This window comes from Cavia porcellus, unplaced genomic scaffold (assembly GCF_034190915.1).
Source record: "Cavia porcellus strain 051 isolate PalLab524CR breed Dunkin Hartley unplaced genomic scaffold, mCavPor4.1 scaffold_13, whole genome shotgun sequence".
NCBI classification, from domain to species: Eukaryota; Metazoa; Chordata; class Mammalia; order Rodentia; family Caviidae; genus Cavia; species Cavia porcellus.
The window spans coordinates 42,129,647-42,139,956 of NW_026947496.1; the positions used below are offsets into that span (position 1 = coordinate 42,129,647).

The window sequence follows — 10,310 nt, forward strand, 5'->3', positions numbered from 1 at the left end:
GCTCTTTTTTTTTTGCCATCAGTTGTCTGCTTATCTTCTTCATTCTATTTTCTGCTCCATTCATTGAGGCCTTTCTGCCACTGTTCCTGGAATCCTAGTACTTTTCTCTCTCTCTAGAATGCCCTGCAGTGTTCTCTGTAGAGTTGGATTGGTGTTTGTGAATTTCCCAAGTTCTTCTTTGTCTTGAAAGCATCTTGTTTCTCCATGAATTTCTAGAGATAGTTTATCAGGGTATATCAATCTGGGATGGAGGTTATTTTCTTTTAGGGCTTGGAATATTTCACTCCAGATTCTTCCTGACTTGATGGTTTGTGTCAAGAAGTCTGCCAGTATTCTGATGGGCCTTCCTCTATAGGTTATCTGTTTCTTGTCTCTAACAGCTTTTAATATTCTGTTCTCATATTGAATTTCTGGGATCTTGATTATTACATGCCTGGGTATAGCTCTGTTTTGGTTGTAGGTGGCTGGAGTTCTGTATGCCTCATACATCAGAATATTATTTCCTTTTCCTATGTTTGGGAAATTTTCCTTAATTATTTCTGTGAATAACCTTTGTAGTTCCTTTGTTTGTACCCCAGCTTCTTCATTCACATTCTTTATTCTCAAGTTATAGACCCTCTTGTCGTCTTCTAGCCTTTGTATTGTTACTGCTTGTTTCCTTGTTATTTTTAAAAAGTTTTCCCTTTCATAATCCCACATTGCAAAACTGTTCCCCAGTTTGGATAATCTATCCTTAGTGTCTTTCAAGATGATTTACCATCTTTTTAAAAAAATTTTTATTTATTTATTTGTTTATTTTTGTCTTTTTCCTTTTTATTGGTACCGGGGATCAAACTCATGACTGCCTGCTTGCAAGGCAGGCGCTTATGCCGCTGAGCTAACCCTCCAGCCCCTGATTTGCCATCTTTCCATAGGGTTTTTAATTTCCTGGTGATCTCTTTGAATCTGCTTCATTTATTCTATATACTTTTTATATTCTTCACCAAGTGGTTCTCTCTTTTGTTTGAGTTCCTCCCTTCTTCCATCTGTGTCTGCTTGAGGGGTGCTTAGTATCTCTTTTATTAATCTTCTTATGTCTTGCTTTATTGGCTAAATATTTCACTTTTGAACTCGTCTATGAGGTCCTGAATATACCTCTTTATGTCCACTGGTGCCTTGTCTGATATTGCATGTTTGCTGTTCTCATTCTCCTTTGTATTTACCTGTCCTGGGTCAATGTTCTTAGGGTTGGGACCTGGGGACTTTTTGTTGTTGCTTCCTCTTCCCATATTTTTTGCTTCTTCCAGGAGGCCCCAGTTTCTTTCTTTGTTGGATACAATTCTTCTGAAGCATGCTGGCTAGATGACCCTTCCCACTGCCGTGTGCTAGTGAGTTGCAGACAGGGACAGCATATGCTGGCCCTTCCCCTCTGGATCAGTTAAGCTGCTGTGGCCTGCACTGCACCACCTTGCAGCCACCTCCCCTCCAGATCAGTCAAACTTCTGAGGCTTCACTGGGTTAGTGTGGTTAGTGTGTACCACCACTGTAGGGACTTGATTTCGAATAACCTATTGGGTCTCAGCCAGGTCTTGTGAGCCCAGCCTAGCTCACTCCACCAATCTCGTTCAGGAAGGGAACAATTGATTGAAGTCACTGCTGCCCCTTGTACTTGCCAGTTCTTCCCAGTTCCAGAATGTTGTCTGCTGGAGCCCCCTATTTATGGAATGGCTCCACTCTTGTCACTCACCACAGGTTGATGTAGGAACCCTACCAACTAGTCTCTGTTCGGCTCGCTGACCCCCAAACCCAATGTCCAATGAGTCTAAATGGCGGGATCTCAGTTGGCTGGGCAAGTCACGGCGGGACCTTGGCAAGTTGTGGCAGGACCTCGGATGGTTGGCAAGTCACCTTAATTTCTTCTTGGGATGAGAGAATTCATCTCCTTCTGTTTGAGGCTCCCCACTCTGTATTATGTTGAATTCTAAGTTGACTATCTCAGGGAGCCTCTGTAGCCAGTTGTTATCTATCCGCTATTTTTGTTCCCCCCTCTCACAAATAATTGTTGAGCACTTTTTTTTTATGCCAGACATGTCCTTGTACACAGGTGAAAAAGACAGATAGGCACAAAGGGTATAAAAGTGAAAATTCTTGCTTTGAGAAGAGAGCTCCAATGTATTAGAAAATAGACCAGGCAGACAGAAGAAGGGAAAAGGAAAGGATAAAAGAACAAAAAGAAAACAAAAAAAGGAGGAAATCCAGAGTTGTATGTTCTATGAAGAGAATTCAAATGGAACGATAGGATAGAGTGGCTAGATGACTGGATTTGGTGATTAGGGGAGGCCTGTGTCCAATTAAGAATTTGGGATCTGAAATAAAAAATATTCATTCTACTGTCAGAAGAGAGAAGCATTCAGGCAAGAGGGAGTATGTATTAGGGGAATATAAATTCAAAATAAGACCAGTCTCTGGTCGAGGTCACAGGGATGCTAAGACCACTTCCTGGACCTTTGCTGATCATGCTGTCCTGGGTGGTACTTTATGCCTCCACCACAGTGGTACCATGTCTGAAGAATGCATGCTTCCTAGGACCAGCGTTGTGCAGGCAACAAGGAAGTTTCACACAAGGCAGACAAGATTTGCTCCTCTCCCACTTGTTCCTGAATATAACAGAAAAGTGCCTCTTGGCCTGATTCCTGAGGAATTCTTCCAGTTCCTTTATCCTAATAGGACCCTACATGCTTGGAACTGGGCTTATCTTATATTTTCTATCCAAAGAAATATATGTGATTACCCCAGAGACCTCTACCATATCCGTAGCAGGGCTACTTATCTATGGAATTAAAAAAACATAGTGCTTCTTTTGGAGAATTTATTGAAAAATTCAATGAGGAAAAAATTGCCCAGCTAGAAGAGGCAAAGCAAGCTTCCATGAGACAAATCCAGCATGCCACTGAGTTGAAGTGCCAGTAGGCACTTGTGTAGAGGTGCTACTACCTTTTTGATGTCCAGAGGCATAATATTGCTATGGCCTTGGAGGTTAGTTACTAGGAATGGCTGCATAGAGTTTATAAGGAAGTAAAGAATCATCTGGACTCATATCTCTGTGCAGAGTATGATGCATTGAAAGGAACAAGAACACATGATAGGCTGCGTGGAGAAGCAAGTGAGAGCATCTCTGCACAACAGGAAAAGGAGACAGTTGCCAAGCATACTGCAGATCTAAAGCTGCTTGCAAAGAAGGCTCAAGCACAGCCCATTATACAAATGTATCTATCCCAGTTGAGACAGCCAGAAACAGTTGACTAAGTGGAAACCAGTCTATGTGACGAAAACTTCTCATATTGTTGTCTACTGAAATTAAGGTTTACTTTTCCTAATAACAAAAAGCTTGGGATTTTATTTAGTGAAAACTGAATCTATTGGCCAGTCAGATTTTTGAGTTATTCTGTGATCACTTTTAAATAAACACTTTGTTTTTATTAAAATTTATTACATGACTAAAGTTTATCAAGTTATAGGTTAAATTTAGAATTAGTTCTATGTTCTTGCAATAAAGGACAATTGAAACAAAAAATAAATAAAACCTAACAAAATATAATGACAACGTAACTTTGTGCCCAAGTCTAATGTTTTTAAAAAGCTTATTTCTATTCAAATTCCATTAAAATGGACTATTTAAAGTTTGAGTTAGTGGTAGAAAAATACAGCTTAGTGGCAGAGACCATTAAGAAATATTAAACTGCTTAAAGGAATAGTCACTTCTGATTGAATTTCCTTCCTAAACAATTGGTTTGCTGCCCTTGATACACAGGAATCCTACCTTTTCCTATTCTCAGAGTGGGAAAGAAGAAGGAAAAACCCTAGATCAAATTCCAACCAAGAAAAGAAACCACATTTAAGATATCCACCACACCTCCTACAAAAATAACCTCTATTACTCACCAATTCCAGTAATGAGAGAAAAGATTGTGAACAGAGCATGATGTCATTATATTCTGGATTGATTGGAGCTAAAAAGCAGAGAAGAGGTAATGTTATAGATAGCAAACTCAAAGAAGTCCACCCTTCCTCCTTGATTAGCTTTTCAATTAAATGCTAAAAATATGCCAGGTATAAATTATTTAACCAATTCACTTGCTATGGGTTGAATTCCATGTCCACATTCCATACTTGAGTACATATGTTGAATTTCCAATATGACTGTATTTGGAAGTGAGATCTTTATGGTGGTGATTAAGTTAATGTAATAATCCTAAGAGTAGAGCCCTGGTGTCCTTACAGTTAAAAGAAGACACATCAGAGATATAAGGACACAAGGAGAAGTGGCCATCTGCAAGCCAGGAACATAGTTTTCACATAATTCAACCATGCTGGCAATTTAAATATCTGTTCAAGCCACCCAGTCTACAGTATTTTGTTAGTCCTGGTTGACCAAGACATTGCCTTACCTCTAGCAGGTAAGGGTAGAGAGGGTACAGCAAATTAAGTGAAAGTGATTGGCTTCTCCACTATCGCCACCACCATGTTGAAAAGTAGATAATAAATGGATCATGGTGACCCATGGATTTAGGATGGAATTAAAAAAAAAAAGAAACTTCTGTTTCAAGGGACTAGGAGTCTAGCTCAATGTTAGGAACTTGCCTAGCATGTCGAAGGACCTGATTTCAACCCCAGACCATCAAAAAAACTTTTCCATTTTTCATGATTGGGAATTGGTGTCTTTTTAAACCAAAGGTCTAGAAATATCTGAAGTTTAAAAAAAGTTAAATCAGGTCAGGGATTTAGCTCAGAGGCTCAAGCACTTGCTTGGTAAGTGTGAGGTCTAGTTCAACCGCTGGTACCAAAAAAAATTATATCAAGGCATTTGTAATGTTAAATGAATATATGAAAATGATACCACTGACCCCATAATATGTAACATGTACTTTAATATTTTTCTTTCTTGTATTGATGTAGCTAACCTGAGACTGGACCTATGTCAAATGAGTTGATATCAGCTATACTCCTACCAAAAAAACCCAGCACAGCACAATCAGACCTGAGGATGACTATATGACTAATATAGGCAAGCTGTGGCTGCTCTAGGAGGAGAACCACCCAGCGTCTCCCGAGATCTGTGCCATGTTGGAACTTAGGGCACTGGGAAACCAAGCAACCAGCTCAACTCCCTGGTAAGCAGCCTTGAGAATGGCGCAGGGGCTGAGAATCAAATGTCCCATCCCGCCTCCTGTTAGTAGAGGGGAGCCAGAGGTCTGAGAATCCTTTGGTAAGTTAACTATATGCAAATAGGGGGGATTTCCTTCTACCATCTCTTTGAAGGGAAATATTGTTATCATTGTTTTGCTTTGTTCCAATTAATGGTATAGCTCCATTCAATATTGTTTTGATAAGTTCTATAATGTTCTGTATTTCATTTGATTTTGCTATACCTGATTGAAAGAACAACTATTGTGAAGATAATGAGATATACTATGGTACCTATTACTGTTAGCCCGATAACCTGCTGTGATATCCCGATATCCTGCACTGTCTCAATTGGCTTTGTTCTGTTGTATTTTACTACCTTCAAAATAATAAAATTTTAAAAGACCCCCAAGGTTAGAGGTCCCATTTGATCTAGTTATTCCCCTTTTGGGTATTTTCCCAGAAGAATTGAAAACATCATGCCACAGTGATATATGTGCACCCATGTTTATAGTAGCACAATTTATAATAGCTAAATTTTGGAAACAACCTTTCAACTGTGGAAAAGATAAAAAAAGATGTGGTATTTTTATATAATGGAGTATTACTCAACTATAAAGATGAGCTTGAGGCTTTTATACGTAGTTGGATGTATACTCATAAGTGAATACTTGAGAACATACTCATAAGTGGAATAAATCAAGCTTGCATGTGTAAGTATCATATTGTCTCCCTAGTGTAAAAAAAACTGAAAAAGTAATAAGATCCAATATATGCAATAGATATTGTGAAAATGAAAGAGAAAGTGCTGGAAAAGAAAGAACAACTGGGATAGGGGAAAGGAAAAAGGAAGAAGGGAAAAGATTGTATGAATATGTATATACAAGATAGAAACTATACTACTAATCTCTGTAAATTCATCAAAAAGAGCAGTTTGTGCTTTTATTGTTTGTTTTTTTCATGCCTAAACCTTGTAATCTGAACAACTACTTCTAATATGTAATATATTAACTACTGTTAATTCTCTATTGTTTTTGAGAATTCTGTGTTATTTCTATCCTTTTTGTTTTGTTTTTAAAATTAAAACAAAAAAGCAAAAATGATTTTGTCAAAGTAACCAGAGGCAAACTTCACAACCTAGATTTCTATCTAGAAATAAATAACTATCACCCTCTGCTGGAGAATTTTATAACACTTTCCTTAAGTGTTTCGAGGAGGATAGAACTGACACAAGTCACACTAATTTAACAGATGTCTGGGCTGCTGTTTCCTTTGCACTGTTAAGACAGAATGGCCAGACCAGCATCCCTACTGTCCACTGGCCATGAGCGTGGGTTGTGTACCTGTCTGGTTGGCCCTGAGCCTGGGTCAAGTTCTTTCCTGGAAAAGACCTCTGTGGGCTCCTCACTATAACCAAAATTGTGCATAATAAAGTAGAGAGATGCTTAGGATATGGTTAGGGGAAAAGAAAAAGCAAGAGCCATCTTAATCAATTGTATGATAACGGCTGGGCAAAACAATTAAAAATGTTTTTGTATGTGTGCTAAGGATTGAACTCAATTGGTCCTAGGCATGCCCTGTTCCACTAAGCTACACCCCAGCCCCAAAACAACTTTGAAAACAGCTTTTTAATCTTCATTTTTTCACCAAAAAAAGTATTCCAAGACATTCACATTTTTCCCCCTGAAAGTAGGATGGAACATAATTTTTCTTCTCTTACTTTTTAATTCTCCAAATATCCTGTAATTATTAAATAATAAAAAACAACTTCGGATCTGCTTCTATTGCTTTTGCTATTAACCGTTAAAATCATTTCATGAGTAAATTCTGAGAAAAGTGCAGAAACATTTATCAAATAACATCTAAACTTTTAGGGTACTATATAAGAAATAAATTGGTTTATTTCTCCACCTTATTATCTTTTGGTTACACCGAGGGGCTCATAGAGCCCTTTTCCAGAGAAAGACAGGTGTTTTCTTTAGCTTTTGCCCCTCAGTGAGTGCCTTGAGCACAGGGCTACCTGGACCAAGTATACCCTGTCCCAGTGTACTCCATGTCCATGACTGGTAAAGGCGAGGGATGCTGGCCTGATCACTTCTGCCCAATATCAAAGAGCTCTGATTGGTCATTTTGGTCCCGCAGCTGGACTTCCCCTTATCTCCCATAGATGTTCACTCAGCCTGCTTCCTGTATGCATCCTGTACCCTTCTAGCAGTCTGCCTCCCAGAGAATGTGTTCTGTTGCTCTGACCATGACTTTGAATTATCTGAAGGTAGTGGTAAGTGACAGAATTGGAAAAAAGTATGAAATATAAATGATAAGAATGCAGGGAGAGACCCCCGATCCACCGGGGTCCGGCATAGTCCCCGGGGTCTGGCATTCTTTCCAGGATCTGGTAATCTCTCCCCGGGGTCTGGCAGTCTCTCCCCAGGGTTGGGGATCTCTCTGTAGGACACGTGGAGTGGGGGCATACATGTAGCTTAGGTTTGGGGTAGAGCCTAAGGGGCATTAGTGATGTACAGGTAGCCCATTGGTATTCATTTTGCACCACAGGTAAATTCCTAGGCGTGGGGAAAATAGAGCTCCTTGGTTCCGCCTCCAAGGCTTTACCAGCTACAGTGTCCGGCCTAGGGCAAGATTCTTTCAGTATGTGCACATGTCACAAGACACGTGAAAAGTAAGTTTCCTCTCACCCTGACCCAGATGCAAGTGCAGTATGCATCTTGTGTCAGTCCAGGGCTAGGCTACACATAGATAAACATAGACTGTGATAGTTAACTTCATGTGTCAACTTGACTGGACCACAAGATGCCCAAATAACTGGTTAAACATTACTTCTGGGTGTCTGTAAGAGATTAGCATTTAATCACTGCACTGAATACAATGAATTTCCCTTTGTAATGTGGTTGGATATGGTCTAATCCCTGGAGGGTCCAAACAGAGCAAAAAGATGGAAGAATGGCATCCTTCTTCCTCTCCTCTTCCTCTTCCTCCTTCTTCTTGTTCTTCTTTTTTTTTTTGTTTATTGTTGTTCTTGTTCTTCTCTTTCTCCTTCTTCCTCCTCCTCCTCTTCTTGTTGTTGTTGTTGTTCTTCTTCTTCTTCTTCTTTCTCCCTTCTTTTCTCTCCTCTTTCCTTACTCTTACCCTCCCCTTCGCTGTTTGAGTTGTAATATCCATCTTCTCTTGCCTGAAGTGCTCCTGGTTCTTAGAATTTCAGACCTGAACTGTAATCTACACCATCATCTCTAGTCCTCAGGCTTTAAAACTGTACCACTGATGTTCCTTCAGTTTGTAGATGGTCTTCAGTTTGTAGGTGGTAGATCATGGAACTTTCAGCTTCCAAAATCCCATGAGCCAGTACCTTAAGATAAATATCCTTACATACACATTTGTCTCAGTGTCTATGGAAGATTTGTTCCAAGACCCCTTGTGGATATCTAAATGTATGGGTGCTCAACTCCTTTATATAAATGGTGGTGTATTTGCATCTAACCTGTGTGTGATCTCTTGTATACTTTAAATTGTTTCTAAATTGCATATAATAACCAATATATTATAAATGTCATATAAACATTTGTTACACTATCTTATTTATGGATTGAAGGAAACTTCTGGACCAGAGATATAGCTCAGTGGCACAGTGCCTGCCTGGCAAGTACAAGGTCCTGAATTTGATTCCCAGTACAAAAATATTCTATTTGTATTCAGTACAGACAGTTTCTTTTCCTGACTACCTTTGCTCAAGGACTCAATAGCTGGTCACATAACCCATAAATAGTCCTATGACTGACTGTATAAATATCGTATTTGTTTTGTTACTCTAGAGAACTTTGAATTATACAGATACACATCACTTTTTAAAAAATTATTACTTTGAAATCATTGAGGATTAACAAGAGAGCTGGAGAGATACTAGAGAGTTCCTCTTTCTCCTTCACCTGATCTCTCCTAATGTCAGCATCTTGTATCTCCATTTATGGAAACTAAGCAAATAGCAGTGGTACAGTACGATGAACTAAAATGCTGCAGGTTTAATGCAGATCTCACCAGTTTTCTTCTGGTGGCCTTTTTTAGGTCAGTGCAGGATTGCATTTTATGTTAAGCACATACCTTTCCTTGACTTTGTGACATTCCTTCCAGTAGATGTGCTGAAATCATCATACTTGTGTTGGAATCAAAGCATTTCTGGGTCTTTTTAAATGCAAATATAAATATCACACTGATTCACAGCATTTATAAAATTTGTTTTTGATTCCTGTCCTTTACATACAGGATAGGGTTGTTTGTAAGAGTGCATATTTGTGACATTAATCTCTCTCCTCCAGAGCTGTGCCTTCACACCAGGAACAATTACTGTTTCCTTTTGTTGGCAGAAGTGACCTTTGACACAACCTAAATAGGTATGTGCTGTTCTAGTTCCCTTACTCCAGATTTTCAGAACACTTGCCACAGGATCAGTTATGGCGGAGATCAAATACATGTTTTAGTTTATTTATTTCTACCTCCTTGAAGCCTCAATCTGCCTGCTATTGGAGCTGGAGTTATACTAATTTCTTGCTCTATTTCCATCTTACAATTCCCTTTGTCATCATTCATGGAATTAGCTCCTTCTGTGAGCTAATTACTTGGGTTCTAGCCTGGGTTCTATCTAGAAAACAGAACCTGTAAGCCAAGTTTGCATGCAGGTAGTTTATTCTACAATGGGACCCCACAGCACTGGAGCAGGAGGTGATTTAGGAAGAAAGGTAACCTACGGGTACAATATTGAGTTGGTCATTGGAGACAGCCGGGACTCCAGCACATGGGACTGCCTTGGAGCTTCATAAAATGATAAGGCAAGCTCTTATCCACCCATCCCATTCTTTGATGAAGCGTGCCTCAGGGGGCTGTTAGCCCCTTGCACTTCTGTGATGAGCTTGTTGGGTGGGGTTTCATGGACATTGCTCTCCAGAGTCAGCACTGGTAGGGGCTTGATGCTGTGATGTTACACCTGTGTAGAGTTAGGGGGGTGAGTCAAACACAGCCTGACAAGAGAGGTGAGATGGCAGAGGGAAGTTATGTAGGTTATGTGGTTTCTAGCTTTTGTGCCTCTTTCTTGGTTTATGCTGTAAGTAGGTGGAGCAGTTGGTGGTACAATAGCAAAGGAC

The 10,310-nt window shown here is 39.6% G+C and overlaps 1 pseudogene; it reads left to right on the forward strand.

Moving 5' to 3' along the window:
• The first annotated feature begins 2,495 nt into the window (after positions 1–2,495).
• LOC100735206 (ATP synthase F(0) complex subunit B1, mitochondrial-like) lies at positions 2,496–3,285 on the forward strand (annotated as a pseudogene).
• Positions 3,286–10,310: the final 7,025 nt, after the last annotated feature.